The following is a 15,836-nucleotide window of genomic DNA, read 5'->3' as shown; positions in this document are numbered from 1 at the left end:
TTAACATTCCTCGTGAAATGGATAATCTCGATGATGAGCAAACCTAAGAGATAAAGGGAAAGTTTTAGTCAAGTACCTGTTTCTGGGCTGGGTAGAGAGGTTTCTTTTAAACTGACTTAAGCAAGAGATCATGAACTAACTCCTTATTGCCAAATTCAGACTTAAATTGAAAATAGGGAAAAACCACTAGACCATTCAGGTGTGACTTAAATCAAATCCCTTGCGATTATACAGTGGAAGTGAAAAATAGGTTCAAGGGGTTGGATCTGATAGACAGAGTGCCTGAAGAACTATGGATGGAGATTCGTGACATTGTATAGGAGACAGGGATCAAGACCATCCGCAAGAAAAAGAAATGTGAAAAAGCAACATGGCTGTCTGAGGAGGCCTTACAAATAGCTGTGAAGAGAAGGAAAAGGCAAAGGAGAAAAGGAAAGATATATCCATTTGAATGCAGAGTTCCAAAGAATAGCAAGGAGAGATAAAGCCCTCCTCAATGATCAGTGCAAAGAACAGAGGAAAACAATAGAATGGGAAAAACTAGAGATCTCCTCAAGAAAATTAGATACCAAGGGAATATTTCATGCAAAGATGAGCTCAATAAAGGACAGAAATGGTGTGGACCTAACAGAAGCAGAAGATATTAAGAAGAGGTGGCAAGAATACACAGAAGAACTGTACAAAAGAGATCTTCACAACCCAGATAATCACAATAGTGTGATCACTCTTCTAGAGCCAGACATCCTGGAATGCAAAGTCAAGTGGGCCTTACAAAGCATCACTACGAACAAAGCTAGTAGAGGTGATGGGATTCCAGTTGAGCTGTTTCAAATCCTTAAAGATGATGCTGTGAAAGTGCTGCACTCAATATGCCAGCAAATTTGGAAAACTCAGCACTGGCCACAGAACTGGAAAAGGTCAGTTTTCATTCCAATCCCAAAGAAAGGCAATGCCAAAGAATGCTCAAAGTACCACACAACTGCACTCATCTCACACACTGGCAAGGTAGTGTTCAAAATTCTCCAAGCTAGGCTTCAGCAGTACATGAATTACGAAATTTCAGATGTTCAAGCTGGATTTAGAAAAGGCAAAGGAACCAGCGATCAAACTGCCAAAATTCACTGGATCATCAAAAAAGCAAGAGAGTTCCAGAAAAACATTTATTTCTGCTTTATTGACTATGCCAATGCCTTTGACTATGTGGATCACAATAAACTGTGGAAAATTCTGAAAGAGATGGGAATACCAGCCCACCTGACCTGCCTCTTGAGAAATCTGTATGCAGGTCAGGAAGCAACAGTTAGAACTGGACATGAAACAACAGACTGGTTCCACACTGGGAAAGGAGTACGTCGAGGCTGTATGTTGTCACCCTGCTTATTTAACTTATATGCAGAGTATATAATGAGAAACACTGGGCTGGATGAAGTATAAGCTGGGATCAAGATTGCCAGGAGAAATATCAATAACCTCAGATATGCAGATGACACCAGCCTTATGGCAGAAAGCAAAGAAGAACTAGAAAGCCTCTTGATGAAAGTGAAAGAAGAGAGTGAAAGGGTTGGCTTAAAACTCAACATTCAGAAAAATAAGATCATGGCATCTGGTCTCATCACTTTGTGGCAAATAGATGGGGAATCAGTGGAAACAGTGACAGACTTTATTTTGGGGGCTCCAAAATGACTGCATGTGGTGACTGCAGCCATGACATTAGAAGATGCTTACTCATTGGAAGGAAAGTCATGACCAACCTAGACAGCATATTAAAAAGCAGAGACATCACTTTGCCAACAAAGATCTGTCTAGTCAAAGCTATGGTTTTTCCAGTAGATATGTATGGATGTGATAGTTGGACTATAAAGAAAGCTGAGCACTGAAATATTGATGCTTTTGAACTATGGTGTTGGAGAGTCCCTTGGACTGCAAGGAGATGCAACCATTCCATCCTAAATGAGATCAGTCCTGGGTGTTCATTGGAAGGACTGATGTTGAAACTGAAACTCCAATACTTTGGCCGCCTCATGTGAAGAACTGACATTTGAAAAGACCCTGATGCTGGGAAAGATTGAAGGTGGGAGAAGAAGGGGCCGGCTGATGATATGGTTGGATGGCATCACTGACTCAATGGACATGAGTTTGAATAAACTCTGGGAGTTGGTGATGGACAGGGAGGCCTGGCCTGCTGCAGTCCATGGGATTGCAAAGAGTCGGACATGACTGAGCAAATGAACTGAACTGAACTGAAGCAAAAGAATTGATGTAATTTTCCTTTTGGACAAGTACAAGCCCATCCAGTTTTATAACCACTATGTTCATTTGCATTGCAGTGTAATCAACACACTGTAGAAAAAAATATGCTTACATGCACTTGGGCACATGCACAAAAATAAACCAATATATTACATTTTTGTAGGTTTGTTATTCTACAGCATAAGGAGATGAACAATTTGTGTTGATATTATAAACTCCCAAGAGGGCAGAAATGAGTTCTTCCTCTTTTAAAACAGTGCCATTCTGGCTTAATATCTGAAGTTAACAAATATTTCAAGGTGATGGTGAGGAAGGTGACAAGAATAATACTGCTTTCAGTCTCTTCAAAGCACTAAGAAATAATTTACCTATGACTTCACTGGGTGAAAAATTATGTATTAGATCCAGAAATGGATAGGGTGATTATAATATAAGCCACTTCAACAAGGGTTTTCATTTTGGCAAAGAAGTTGAACTCTCTTTGTATATATAAAGTCATCATTTTTGAGATAGGTGGTGCTAAATCACTGGGTAATTATTATTGATTAAAATGACTGGTATTAATTGCTAAAAATTACTGCCTGCTTCTTCACTGTCTGTTACTCTACCCTATTATTTTATTATTCATTCAACCAGTATTCACTAATTACTCAGGGAGAAAATAGTTTCTTAAAATTCCTTCCCTAGGAATCTACTGTTCTATGATAAGCAGAAAGTATACAAAATAGGTTAGCAAACCATGTGCTATGTTAATGAGGGAGATGTGCCAAGAGAGAGACAGAGCAGGACCCAGAGGGAGGAAGTGTTGTGTGGGCTGGGCCGCCTTTTTAGATGAAATGACAGAGAAGATGTCCCGGAGGTGCCATCTGAGTTAAGACTGACATTGGTGAGAGAGGGAACACCCGGGTATCTGGAGAAAGAGCATTCTGGATAGAGAGAACAGCCTGGGCAGAGGCCCTGAGTTGGGCCTGACACGTGGGGCAGCACGGAGGCCACTGGGCTACACTGAGTCAGAGGGGCCGGGCAGCAGGACCAACGTGGAGGCCGAGACACGGAGGGGTGGTCCTGCTGCCTCTGTAGGCACTGAGCGGATTTTGGCCTTTGCTCCAAGTGAGAAGGCAGGCCACCAGATGCCAAGAAGAGGGGTTCCTGATCAGACCTTTGTTTTTTTCCTAGAAAATAGTAGTATCTTTATTTTATTCAATTTAATTTTTATATTCTACTGGAGTATAGTTGATTAACAATGCTGTGTTAGTTTAAGGTGTACAGCAAAGTGATTCAGTTATATATATATATATATATATTCTCCCAGGGAGGAAGAAACTGATGACGCAGGTGGAGAGCAGGATGTAGCCAGGTTTTAGACCAAGGGGTAAGACAAAGAGCGAGGAGACCTGAAAGTACGGACAAAGGATGTCAACGTGTTAATCGATTCTGGAATTCAGGAAGAACATGGACTGAGGGGCATGGAGCAACGAGGTTATGAGAGCTTGAAGGAAAGAGAGGTTTTCCATCCACTTCCCTAAAAGAAGAGGCAACAGAGGACCCTGTCATTTGTGGACTAGAATAAATGGAATCCCCTCCTTACCCTGCTCCCACAGCATCTACAGTGGAACCAGCTACTTACTCACCATAGTCAAAGTAGCGTATGTTTCTATTTAGGCCATCCAGACACGCCATATCCTCTGGGGTCAGCTGGAATTCAAAAACCTATCAGAAATATGAGACAACCAATTCAATTTCCCAGAGGCAAGTACTGCCACCCCTGCACGCCCCCACCCCCAGCATGCAGATACAGACACACACATTTATATAGGAACTTGTGTAGTTTTCATGAACCTGGGGTTCATCCCCAGCAAAAGTCACAGAAATTTGTCCATTTCAAGAGTTGAGGTTGGTGATTCTGGTCACCCTCAGAGACTTTGGGTGACTGTGGTGATAGCCAAGGAATCTTAGAGATTTCTGAGCCCAGATCTCATCTTGACAAACTCCTTAATTTTTTTCATCTGAAGAAATCAAGAGATGATTTATTCAGGGCCATACTGTGGAGTGAAAACCAGGTTTGAGACTTAAACTTGACTCAAACCCTCTGTAGACTGTTCTTTCCAAACGCTATGCTTCCTGCCTTGTAGGTTTGGAGGACAGAAGAGTTAAACACAGCACATATACCCATAGAGCACATAGGGAGATAAGCTTTATCCAAATACACATTGGGAACCTCCCAAACAATCCGTCCCAGAGGACAGACAATGTGCCTCTGTCAGCCTCTTGCTGCCCACAATCCTACAGGTACCTGGAAGTTCTCCTGATCCTCTTCTCACTGAAGCTCTTGGCCAGAGCCACCACACCCCGCTGTAGCTGGTAGTGCAGGGCTACCTGGGCTGGAGTTCGCCGGTGCTTTTCAGCAATGGCATTGAGTACTGGATCCTGCAGGAGAACCAGATTTTCCTTTTTCACCCTGGGAAGGAGACAGAGATGCTCTGTTTCTGAGGTTGCACATCCATTCTACCTGGGTTAGTTTAATCAGGTTAGGGGTGGTTAATTCGCTGGAATCTTCCTCATGACACTCTGGCTGTCTCAATAGCTATTTTGCCTCTTTTGGTAAAGTCAAAGAAGAAAGATAAGAGAAAGCAAGATGAGAAGGAAAAATCAGGTTTGGTTTTTTTTTTTTTTTTTCATCTTTTAAACATTTTTGAGAAACTTAGCAAAATATGGAATAAGTCAAGAAGGCAAAATTGTTGTTCCGAGTAAGACTCAATGATCACCATTGTAACAAATAATCAAGAATTTTATAAGAATTTGCTGTTTCAAAAGATGCGCTTGACTAACTGTCTGTTCTGTACTCAAGTGGTAAAAGGTACACATCTATATTCCTCTTCAAGAGATTAAGAAATTAAAACTTACAGAAATTGTTATTTGTCTCATATCACTCAACTGCTAAGTGTCAGAATCATGACTTGGAAACCTTGTCAATCTTTAAAGCCAAAACTTTTGAATTGGATGAACATTTTAATTAGTAATAATTTGTGCTTCCCAGGTGGCGTTAGTGGTAAAGAATCCACCTGCCAATGCGGGAGACATAAGAGATGCAGATTCGATCCCTGGGTCAGCAAGATCCCCTGGAGGAGGAAATAGCAACCCACTCCAGTATTTTTGCCTGGAGAATCCCACGGACAGATGAGCCTGCTGGGCTATAGTCCATAGAGTTGCGAAGAATCGGACACGACTGAAGTGACTTAGCACTCATGCAATAATTACTTTTTATTCAATAACACTTTATTGAGTCCTCAAAATGTAGGCTAGGGAAAGGATTCGCAAAGATGGATCATTCCTGCTAATTATCCTTAATTTCCCCTGGACAGTTGAGAGATGGCTCCAGAAGACACAGCATCTAGGATCAGAATACCTTTATAGTGATCATTACCATTTCTTCCATAAGTCAAACCCCAAGGGAGCATAGGCAACGAGGAGAATGTCCTTGGACTCGCAGAACTCTAGTAGTTTGCTCTGGTTGAGGTAAGGATGAATTCCGCCTGTATATTGCCAAGCAGAAGTACTAGAGTGTGGGGTCAGCAGGATCACCATCCCCAAATATACAAGGAACACACAGAGCTATAGTCACGGTGTCGGAATTATTTAGAAATACCAGCAACAAGGGCCAGCACGTGACCGTCATCTACAGCTGTGACCATGGTGCACAAGACCCAACAGTTTTCCTGCCTAAAAATCTATTTAGGCTTTATCTGTGCTTTATCTATTCATACCTCATTCCCTCCCCAAGAAAGAACGCTTAGCAGCAAATTTTCTTTCCTTTCTCAAATCAGTGATCTCCAAAGCAAAGGTACATCTCCCAAAGGACAAAAAAACCACATTTTTTTAGAACTTCTGTTTTTATTTTTATCTACAAGGAAGAAAACACTAAGCCTTACTAATATCTAATATATGGATTGCCTTTAGATGTGAGATATCTAAAAGGAGATGAGATCATGTAGAAACGTAGGCCCTCTGTCAGGAAGAAGTGCTGCCAGTTATTAATATTTTTATACTCATCGTTTCCTTCCCTATTCTCCAAGATAAGGAAGTGCATGTGTTGCTCATTAATGTGAGTTTATCTTAACAAATAGACTTCTAAACTTTTTTAACTTTCAATTTTTTTTATGGGAGTAAAAGCTACATTACAAACTTTTACCATTTTACCCATTTTTAAGTATACAGTTCAAAGGCATTAAGTACATTCATGTCATTTGGGAGTGATTTCATGCCATGTACCCACTACTATATTTAAAATGGATAACCAACAAGGAATTACTCTCTGGCACAGGGAACTCTGTTCAACATTATGTAGCAACTTAATTGGAAAACACATCAGCAAGGACTGATGCTGAAGCTGAAGCTCCAATACTTTGACCACCTGATGCAAAGAACAGACTCATTGGAAAAGACCCTGATGCTGGGAAAGATTGAGAGCAGGAGGAAAAGGGGGCAACAGAGGATGAGATGGTTGGATGGCATCACATGAGCATGAGTTTGAGGAAACTCCAGGAAATAGCAAAGGACAAGGAAATCGGGCGTGCTGCAGTCCATGGGGTCACAGAGTCATGTATGATTGAGCCACTGAACAACAACAACAATTGGTAAAAGAATCTGAGATGGACTAGGTACATGTATATGTGTAACTGAATCACTTTGCTGTACACCTGAAACAAACACAGCATTATTCACTGACTGTTCTCCAAGATAAAATAAAAACTTCAAAAAAGAATCCCAGTGGTTATCTCATGACAAAGAACTCAAAAGAGCTGTTAAAAGATGAATTACTCATTCTCTCTGATGCATGAGTGTTCCCATATTTCTGACCTTTTATGCAAAAGGTCAATCATCTGCTGGCTCTGAATTTCTAGGGCCAACTACCGTAACACTTAGTAGATTATACTTCAACCTGACTCCTGGGTGTTTCTTGTAAAATGACATGGGAACAAAAACAAATAAAAGAAATAAAAATAAATGGATGCAATCTTTAGCAATATCTTCATTAACTTAAAATACATTCTGTTCTGCTGGATCAGCTGATGTCCCAAGGTCAGTGGAAAAGAGGGAAGTGCCATTTGGTGACTTTGCTGAAATGAAGGAAGAGTAAGCTGGTGAGGAGGGAGAAGAGAGTGGGGGCAGATTGATGAGGGGATTACCTGGTTGCAAACGGGCTTGTACTTGAGTCCCGGCTTGTTCAGGATCTTTTCCAGCTGCTTGTGGTTAAAGTTGGACACCCCGCTGGACTTGGTCAGCCCTGCGTGACCTTACACTTCTCCAGGGCCTGGGGTGGGAGGGGTGGTGAGGGGTAACTGGCTAGAGAAGCATACTAAATGGTAGCATGAGTGGCTCTGGGTGAGGGAGAATCCAAGATGCAGATTGCAATAAATGAGACAGGAGTTGGCCAATAGGAAGAGGATGAGAAATAGGAGAATGAGAAGTATTTTTAAAAATAGTTTTTTAATTGGCTAAGAAGATAGAAAAAGAAAAGGATGAAAGCAGCCCAGGCAGGGTTAAGGGAACCAGTACGATCTTTAGCTGGTCACCTAGAAAAATCTGGTAGAACACTAGCAGAGCAAGCGCTAGGAGAAAGGAGCTTGAGCTAGGCGTAGCCTGGGAAACAGGAAGCTGCCATGCTTGCCTCCCAGACCACTGGCTTCCTATTTTCTCTTTGACCTCCTTTCCTATGATTGACATCAAACTCATTGGGCTCCAGCCCCACCTGTTCCTTGATGTTTTCTGAACATGGTGAGCTTTCTCCTGGCCTTCCTAGGTGGTGTTAGTAGTAAAGAAAGTAGTAAACTTGCCAATGGGAGATATGCAAGAGAACTGGGTTCAATCCCTGGTTTAGGAAGATCTCCTGGAGGAGGGCATGGCAACCCACTCCAGGATTCTTGCTTGGAGAATCCCATGGACAGAGGAGCCTGATGGGCTACAGTCCATAGGGTCGCAGAGTTGGATATGACTGAAGCGACTTAGCACGCACACACAGACTTTCTCCTACCTTAAAATCTTTGCCTTGAATTTCTTTATGCCTACATCAGTCTTCCTCCAGATGCTCGCTTAATAAAGTTCATCTCCTGAAAGTCTTTGGTCAAATGTCACCTTCTCAAAGAGGACTCCAATGTCCCTTCTGTTTTTCTTTTTCTAAACAAATTATTCAATTTATTTATTTGGCTGTGCCAGTTCTTAGTTGTAGCATGTGGGATCTTTGGCAATAGCATGTGAACTCTTGGCTTCCCTGGTGGCTCAGATCATAAAGAATATGCCTGCAATGCAGAAGACCCAGGTTTGATTCCTGGGTCAGGAAGATTCCCCTGGAGAAAGGAATGGCAACCTACCCTAGTATTCTTGGGGCTTCCCTACTGGCTAAGATGGTAATGAATCTGCCCGAAATGTGGGAGACACAGGTTCAATCCCTGGGTTGGATAAATCCCCTGGAGCAGGGAATGACTATCCATTCCAGTGTTCTTGCCTGGAGAATTCCATGGACAGAGGAGCCTGGAGGGCTATAGTCCATGGAGTTGCAAAGAGTCAGACATGACTGAGAAACTAATACTTCCTGTGAACTCTTAATTGCAGCATGTGGGATCTAGTTCCCCGACCAGATTGAACCTAGGGCCCCTGTATTGGGAGCACTGCCCCATGTCCATTTTGTTTTTAATTGCCTATCTGTGCCCCCAAACCATCCTGGCATTCTCAGTTCCCTGAATCAGCTTCACTTTTCTATATCACTGCATCCCTCCCCTGCCCAGTAGAACCTATCACACTATGGGGTCAGAGACCTTAGTTTTGTTCACAGGTATAGCCTGAGTACATGGAAGTACCCAGGGCTAAGTACATCACAGGCACTCAGTAACTACTTACTGAATCTACACAGATGGAATGTGAAACTGAGGTACAGGGACATTCATGGCCTTGTCCACGTCTATACAAGAGGCAGAATTGGACCCTGTCCACCTCTCCCCAGTTCCTTGTGAGTCTTCTCTCTCTCTCAGTGTGCAAAGATATGGCCTCTTTGGAGCTGCACTCACCTCCCACGTGATACAGATATCCACTGTGTCAAAAGTGAAGTTTCCATGGGTGTCCTCTGGGATTGGGTCCTCCCCAGGCTGGAACACAGGAAAGAAGAGGAGGTTATATCAGGCTGTGTCTGGCTTCAGCCAAGCTGTTTGGAGCCTTTAGACCTTGAGACTAATGAAACAATCTAGCCTTGTTCTTGAAAGGAAGAGGGTAATGTAGTACATTAAAAAAGTATACTTCTAGAAATGTTTTTAACTCGTGAAGATTTAATAAATATTGCTTGTGTAAGGACAACTTGAGATACCCAAGACCCCATCATAGGGAGAGCCCAGAGTGGTGCCACGGCCAAATGGGCTCCTTGGTCCCGATCCTTGTGAGGTAAGACTCTTCCGCCCCTGCTCTCCACCTGGAGGTGGTCATATGAGAAAGGGACTTGTGGGCATCTCAGGGCTGAGTCTCATCCTCATTACAGGTTCTGTGCCTTCCCTAGTTTCCACATCAGGATGTTCCCCAGACACCAGTGGGCATGAGGTGGAAATTCAAGAGTACAGGGCCTGGAAAATTTAGACATTTCTCCACAAGATCGAGGCAAAGACACTGAAACCAGTAAATCCATCCAATACTTTGGGCACCAGATGCAAAAAGCCGACTCATTGGAAAAGACCCTGATGCTGGGAAAGATTGAGGGCAAGAGGAGAAGGGGACGACGGAGATAAGATAGTTGGATGACATCACTGACTCAGTGAACATGAGCTTGAGCAAACTCCAGGAGACAGTGTAGGATAGGGAAGCCTGGCATGCTGCTGTCCATGGGGTTGCAAAGAGTTGGACATGACTCAGCAACTGAACAACAACTAACCCTTCGGTCTGGGACTGGAATAGTAAGCTGGAATGGGGATAGGTGCAGAAAAAAGAAAAAAACACAGAGAATGTCAAAATATTATGTATGATATGGCCCACTTTCACAAACTATGTCCTCTTTTTATTTCACTCCTAATGACATTAATAACCAAAGTAAAGTAACTCTCACTAACCTTCAGAGCTGTTGGGGAATGAATAAGATAAAGATCCACGTAGCTCAGTTGACGTTTTCTCAGCGAGCTTTCCAGGCAGGTTTGGACCAATTCTGGATGGAAAAAAGTGTTCCACAGCTGCAGTGGCAGAAGGAGAAGTTGGGTGGGATAATTTAAGAATATTCACATGTAATAACACATGTAAGAATTAAAGATTTTAAAATTTAATAAAAAAATCTGACCACAGAATTCACATTGCTATTCATCTGTTCCAAACCAGCCTTCTCATAGTTCAAGGTCTGAGAGTGAACAGGAATTAAACCAGTGAGAAGAAGAATTTGCCAAGAAATGATTCCTCAAAGAGTGAGCTTCCCACAGATACACATGTAGCTGCACACAGCACCTTTGTCGTGAGAAATAAATCACCCCTCTTCACGGTACCATCTGCAAGCTTCATCTGGATGGCCCTCCCAATTTCTTCTTCATTTTGGTAAATATATGCTGAGTCAGTATGGCGGTAGCCAACATCAATTGCTCTCATGACAGCTTTTTTCTACCTCACTCTTAACAACCTAGAAAAGCATCACAAGACAAAGATCTACTTAAATCAGGAACAGAGGACCAATTCCACAAGCAGAACTGTTTAACAGAAGCCATCACTCTAAGAGTTTAGAGCTAGTGGTGACAAAACGTAATACTGACTTTAATTTCATGGTAAATATTTAGTAACTGAGTCTGAAGAAAAGGAGTCCTGATTTATAGCATTAGCCTATTTATATGGTGGAAATACTCCCACCATGGCTCATTTCATGCAGCCAATGTTGGGAAAAGATACTTATGATGGAAACTTTGAGCTCATGAACTGGTCCCAGCACATCATATCATTAACCCTCTATTTCTGGACTTCCACTATCTACATGACGTGTGGATTTACATAATATATAAAGTTACCTTTCTAAATTAATTCACTTTGTAAGAGATCATTAAACTGGTTTCAACCCAGATATCCAGTGCAAAAAATTATCAGTGCAATGAGGACATAACTTCAGATGGAATAAATTAGTGAATTACCTAAGTAAACTTGAAGAAACACTTCAAATGACATTTGAGGAAGAACTAAAACTGTAAAAAAAAAAAAAATCACTTTTTTTTCACTTAAACATTTCTTATTATGAATTTCTCTTTTAGCTACTAAGTTCTTCCTTAGCTAACATTTTCTTCTTCAAAACTGATATTCTTCTTAGCTGTCTACTGGTTTGCTGGTCCACCAGGCTGGTCTTCTGAAATTATCTAAAATTTTCACCTCTCCATTACCCCTGTTACTTTACTCAGTAGAAAAATGTCTCTTGGGTATATATATATATATATATATATATATATATATATATATATATACATACATACACACACACATATATATGTATGTTGTTGTTTTTTTAATTTGAAACTCCTGATGAGTTAACTAGTCCCATGGAGATGAACTGACTGTTCACAGAGGAAAAAGCCAAGTCAAAATAAAGCAATAGTTCCTGCCAGTGTCCTTGCATCAGACTTCAACATCATACACTGAATGACTCTCCTGCTGGGGCATCAAACATGAAGCTCAGTCTTCCAAACAGAGAAAGAATTTCCATGTGCCGCATGCTTCTTCCCACAGCTCAGTATTCATAGCCTGACCTCTAAGGGACTATCTCTACCTCAGACCACAAAAACTCCCACTGAGATGAAAGATTAATCTCTTTCTCTAGGTCCTTTTATCCCCAAGATTTCTCTGGATGCTCTACGATTGGGGGTACATAGGAGGGGACAACTTGGATGTTAGAAATTTCAGAGAAACTGCATCACAAGCAAATTTGCATCAAGGTCTCTGATACATGATAAATGGGCTTCCCTTGTAGTTCAGTCCATAAAGAATCCACCTGCAATGCAAGAGACCTGGGTTCTATTCCTGGATTGGAAAGATCCTGTGAGGAAGGAAATGGCAACCCACTCCAGTATTCCTGCCTGGGAAATCCATGGACAGAGGAGCCTGGCAGGTTACAAGTCCATAGGTTTGCAAGAGTCGGACATGACTAAGTGACTAAACCACCAATCACGACAGCTGGATTTCATTGATTGTGAAAGTGTTAGGCACTCAGTCATATCTCTTTGCAACTCCATGAACTATAGCCTGCCAAGCTCTTCTGTCCATGGAATTCTGTAGTCAAGAATACTGGTGTAGGTTGCCATTTCCTTCTCCAAGGGATCTTCCCCATTCTGGGATCAAACTGATGTCTCCTGCACTGCAGGCAGACTCTTTATTGTCTGGGACACCATTGATGAGAATGATGGGACACCAGTTAGGGAAGCCATTGATTCTAATCTGCTGTGAAATGGCTACAACTGGACAGCAGATGAGAATAAAGGGAAAAGGTGGATTCACCCTGAAAATTCAAAAAGCACTGACTTAATGCACAAAATAAGCTACCCTGGAGAGACGCATAATATAAATTAAGAAAGGGTGCTCCATCTGGATTTCCCAAATTCACACAATGGCTGGTTCTGATCAGGACCCGAGTCTGCTACTCATCCATCTCTAACACCATTCTGATTACCTTAGGAGCAGAGGTGCCCAATCCCAACAAAGGCATGAAGTATCCATCATTCAGCTTTAAAGAAAAAAGTTTCACTTGATTCATCTTCTCTCACTTTTCTGGCTAGACAAATTGTGATTTTCTTCTTTATTAAGAGAAATTTGCAAAGGGAAGAAAATAATATAATTTTTTTTTTAAACACAGAAGTAAGATTGCAGTCCATCCTAAAGGAAATCAATCCTGAATATTCATTGGAAGGACTAATGCTGAAGCTGAAGCTGAAGCCACCTGATGTGAAGAACTGACTCATTGGAAAAGACCCTGAGGCTGGAAAAGACTGAGGGTAAGAGGAGAAGGGGGTGACTGAGGATGCGATGGTTGGATCTCAATGGACATGAGTTTGAGCAAACTCCAAGAGATAGCGAAGGACAGGGAAGCCTGGAATGCTGCAGTCCATGGTGTTGCAAAGAGTTGGACACAACTTAGCAACTGAACAAGTATTGCTGAATATGGCAGATCTATATTCAATTTTTTGAGGAGCATTCATACTATTTTTCATAGTAGCTGCATTATTTGCATTCCTATTAACAGTGTACAAGTCTTCTGATTTCTCTACATTCTCTCCAACACTTATTGTCTATCAGCCTTTTAAAATAATAACCATTCTGACAAGTATGACAGTATCTTATAGTTTGATTTGGATTTTCCTGATGAATAGTGATGCTGACCATGTTTTTATACCTATTGGCCATTTGTTTGTCTTCTTTGGATAAATGGCTTCATCAAAATTATAATTTTGATTAGCCAGGTTGAAATTGTCTGGTCAGCAACACTGAGGTCAGCCCACTCCATTTCCTGCAGGAATAAGAAACAATTTGCATGCTAAAACCCCTGTTGGCTGATCTTTCAAAGTATTGTTTTACTTTAAGATCTGGTTCAGTTCAGTTCAGTCACTCAGTCGTGTCCGACTCTTTGTGACCCCATGAATCACAGCACGCCAGGCCTCCCTGTCCATCACCATCTCCGGGAGTTCACTCAAACTCACGTCCATCGAGTCTGTGATGCCATCCAGCCATCTCATCCTGGGTTGTCCCCTTCTCCTCCTGCCCCCAATCTCTCCCAGCATCAGAGTCTTTTCCAATGAGTCAACTCTTCGCATGAGGTGGCCAAAGTACTGGAGTTTCAGCTTTAGCATCATTCCTTCCAAAGAAATCCCAGGGTTGATCTCCTTCAGAATGGACTGGTTGGATCTCCTTGCAGACCAAGGGACTCTCAAGAGTCTTCTCCAACACCACAGTTCAAACGCATCAATTCTTCGGCGCTCAGCCTTCTTCACAGTCCAACTCTCACATCCATACATGACCACAGGAAAAACCAGAGCCTTGACTAGACGGACCTTAGTCGGCAAAGTAATGTCTCTGCTTTTGAATATACTCTTTAGGTTGGTCATAACTTTTCTTCCAAGGAGTAAGCATCTTTTAATTTCATGGCTGCAGTCACCATCTGCAATGATTTTGGAGCCCCAAAAATAAAGTCTGACACTGTTTCCACTGTTTCCCCATCTATTTGCCATGAAGTGATGGGACCAGATGCCATGATCTTCGTTTTCTGAATATTGAGCTTTAAGCCAACTTTTTCACTCTCCTCTTTCACTTTTATCAAGAGGCTTTTTAGTTCCTCCTCACTTTCTGCCATAAGGAAGGTGTCATCTGCATATCTGAGGTTATTGATATTTCTCCCGGCAATCTTGATTCCAGCTTGTGTTTCTAATGTCACCTCATTAAAATTAGATAATACAAGGATGTTAGTTCAAACTTGACTAAAGTAAAAATGTCTTGGAGGATGCAAATATATCCACAAACACAAGAAATTACAGCAAAAAAAGAAGTTTACTGGAATATACTAGAGACTTTTGTCATTGATCAGATAGGAGATAAATACTCCATATATATACAGCTGACCCTCCAACAATGCAGGGATTGGAGTGCTAACCCAAGCACAGTTGAAAATCCACATTTAACTTTAGAGTCTCCTCTTCAGTTCTGCCTCTGTATCTCCAACCAAGCTGGGTTTACCAGTGTGGTACGTATTTACTGGAAAAAAATGCCACTTGGCCCCACATGTTTCAAACCTGTGTTGTTCAAGTTCAGTTCAGTTCAGTCACTCAGTCGTGTCCAACTCTTTGTGAACCCATGGACTACAGCATGCAGGCTTCCCTGTGCATCACCAACTCCCAGATTTACTCAAACTCATGTCCATTGAGTCAGTAATGCCATCCAAAGATCTCATCCTCTGTTTTCCCCTTCTTCTCCTGCCTTCAATCTTTCCCAGCATCAGGGTCTTTTCAAATGAGTCAGTTCTTCACATCAGGTGGCCAAAGGATTGGAGTTTCAGCTTTAGCATCATTCCTTACAATGAATATTCAGGACGGATTTCCTTTAGGATGGACTGGTTGGATCTTGTTGCAGTCCAAGGGACTCTCAAGAGTCTTCTCCAACACCACAGTTCAAAGGCATCAATTCTTCAGTGCTCAGCTTTCTTTATGGTCCAACTCTCACATACATACATGACTACTGGAAAAACCATTACCTTGACTAGACAGACGTTTGTTGACAAAATAATGTCTCTGCCTTTTAATATGCTGTCTAAAGTGAAGTGAAGTCTCTCAGTTGTGTCCGACTCTTTGCGACCCCATCAAGTTTCAGTAAATTTTCCTGCATTACATAAAATGTCAAAAGAACCTCCTCTACTAGAAACAAAAGGCAAAACTTTGAGTAGATAATGACAGACATAATCAGGAAGTTAAAGATTTATATCAAAATAGGTTTTTGAAAAAAAAAAACAAAACAAAACACTTTATTATAGAGACTTCCCTGGGAGTCCACTGGTTAAGACTCCAATGTAGGAGGTGCAGGTTTGATCCCTGGTCTGGAAACTAAGGTCTCACATG

At 41.7% G+C, this 15,836-nt stretch overlaps 1 pseudogene; it reads right to left on the bottom strand.

Annotated features, from left to right (window-relative positions):
* Nucleotides 1-12,991, bottom strand: LOC138091119 (prostaglandin F synthase 1-like; annotated as a pseudogene).
* Nucleotides 12,992-15,836: the final 2,845 nt, after the last annotated feature.

Source organism: Capricornis sumatraensis, chromosome 15, assembly GCF_032405125.1.
Source record: "Capricornis sumatraensis isolate serow.1 chromosome 15, serow.2, whole genome shotgun sequence".
Taxonomy (NCBI): domain Eukaryota; kingdom Metazoa; phylum Chordata; class Mammalia; order Artiodactyla; family Bovidae; genus Capricornis; species Capricornis sumatraensis.
Note: the sequence above shows the minus strand (reverse complement) of the source record. Positions and strands in the feature narration are given on the sequence as shown.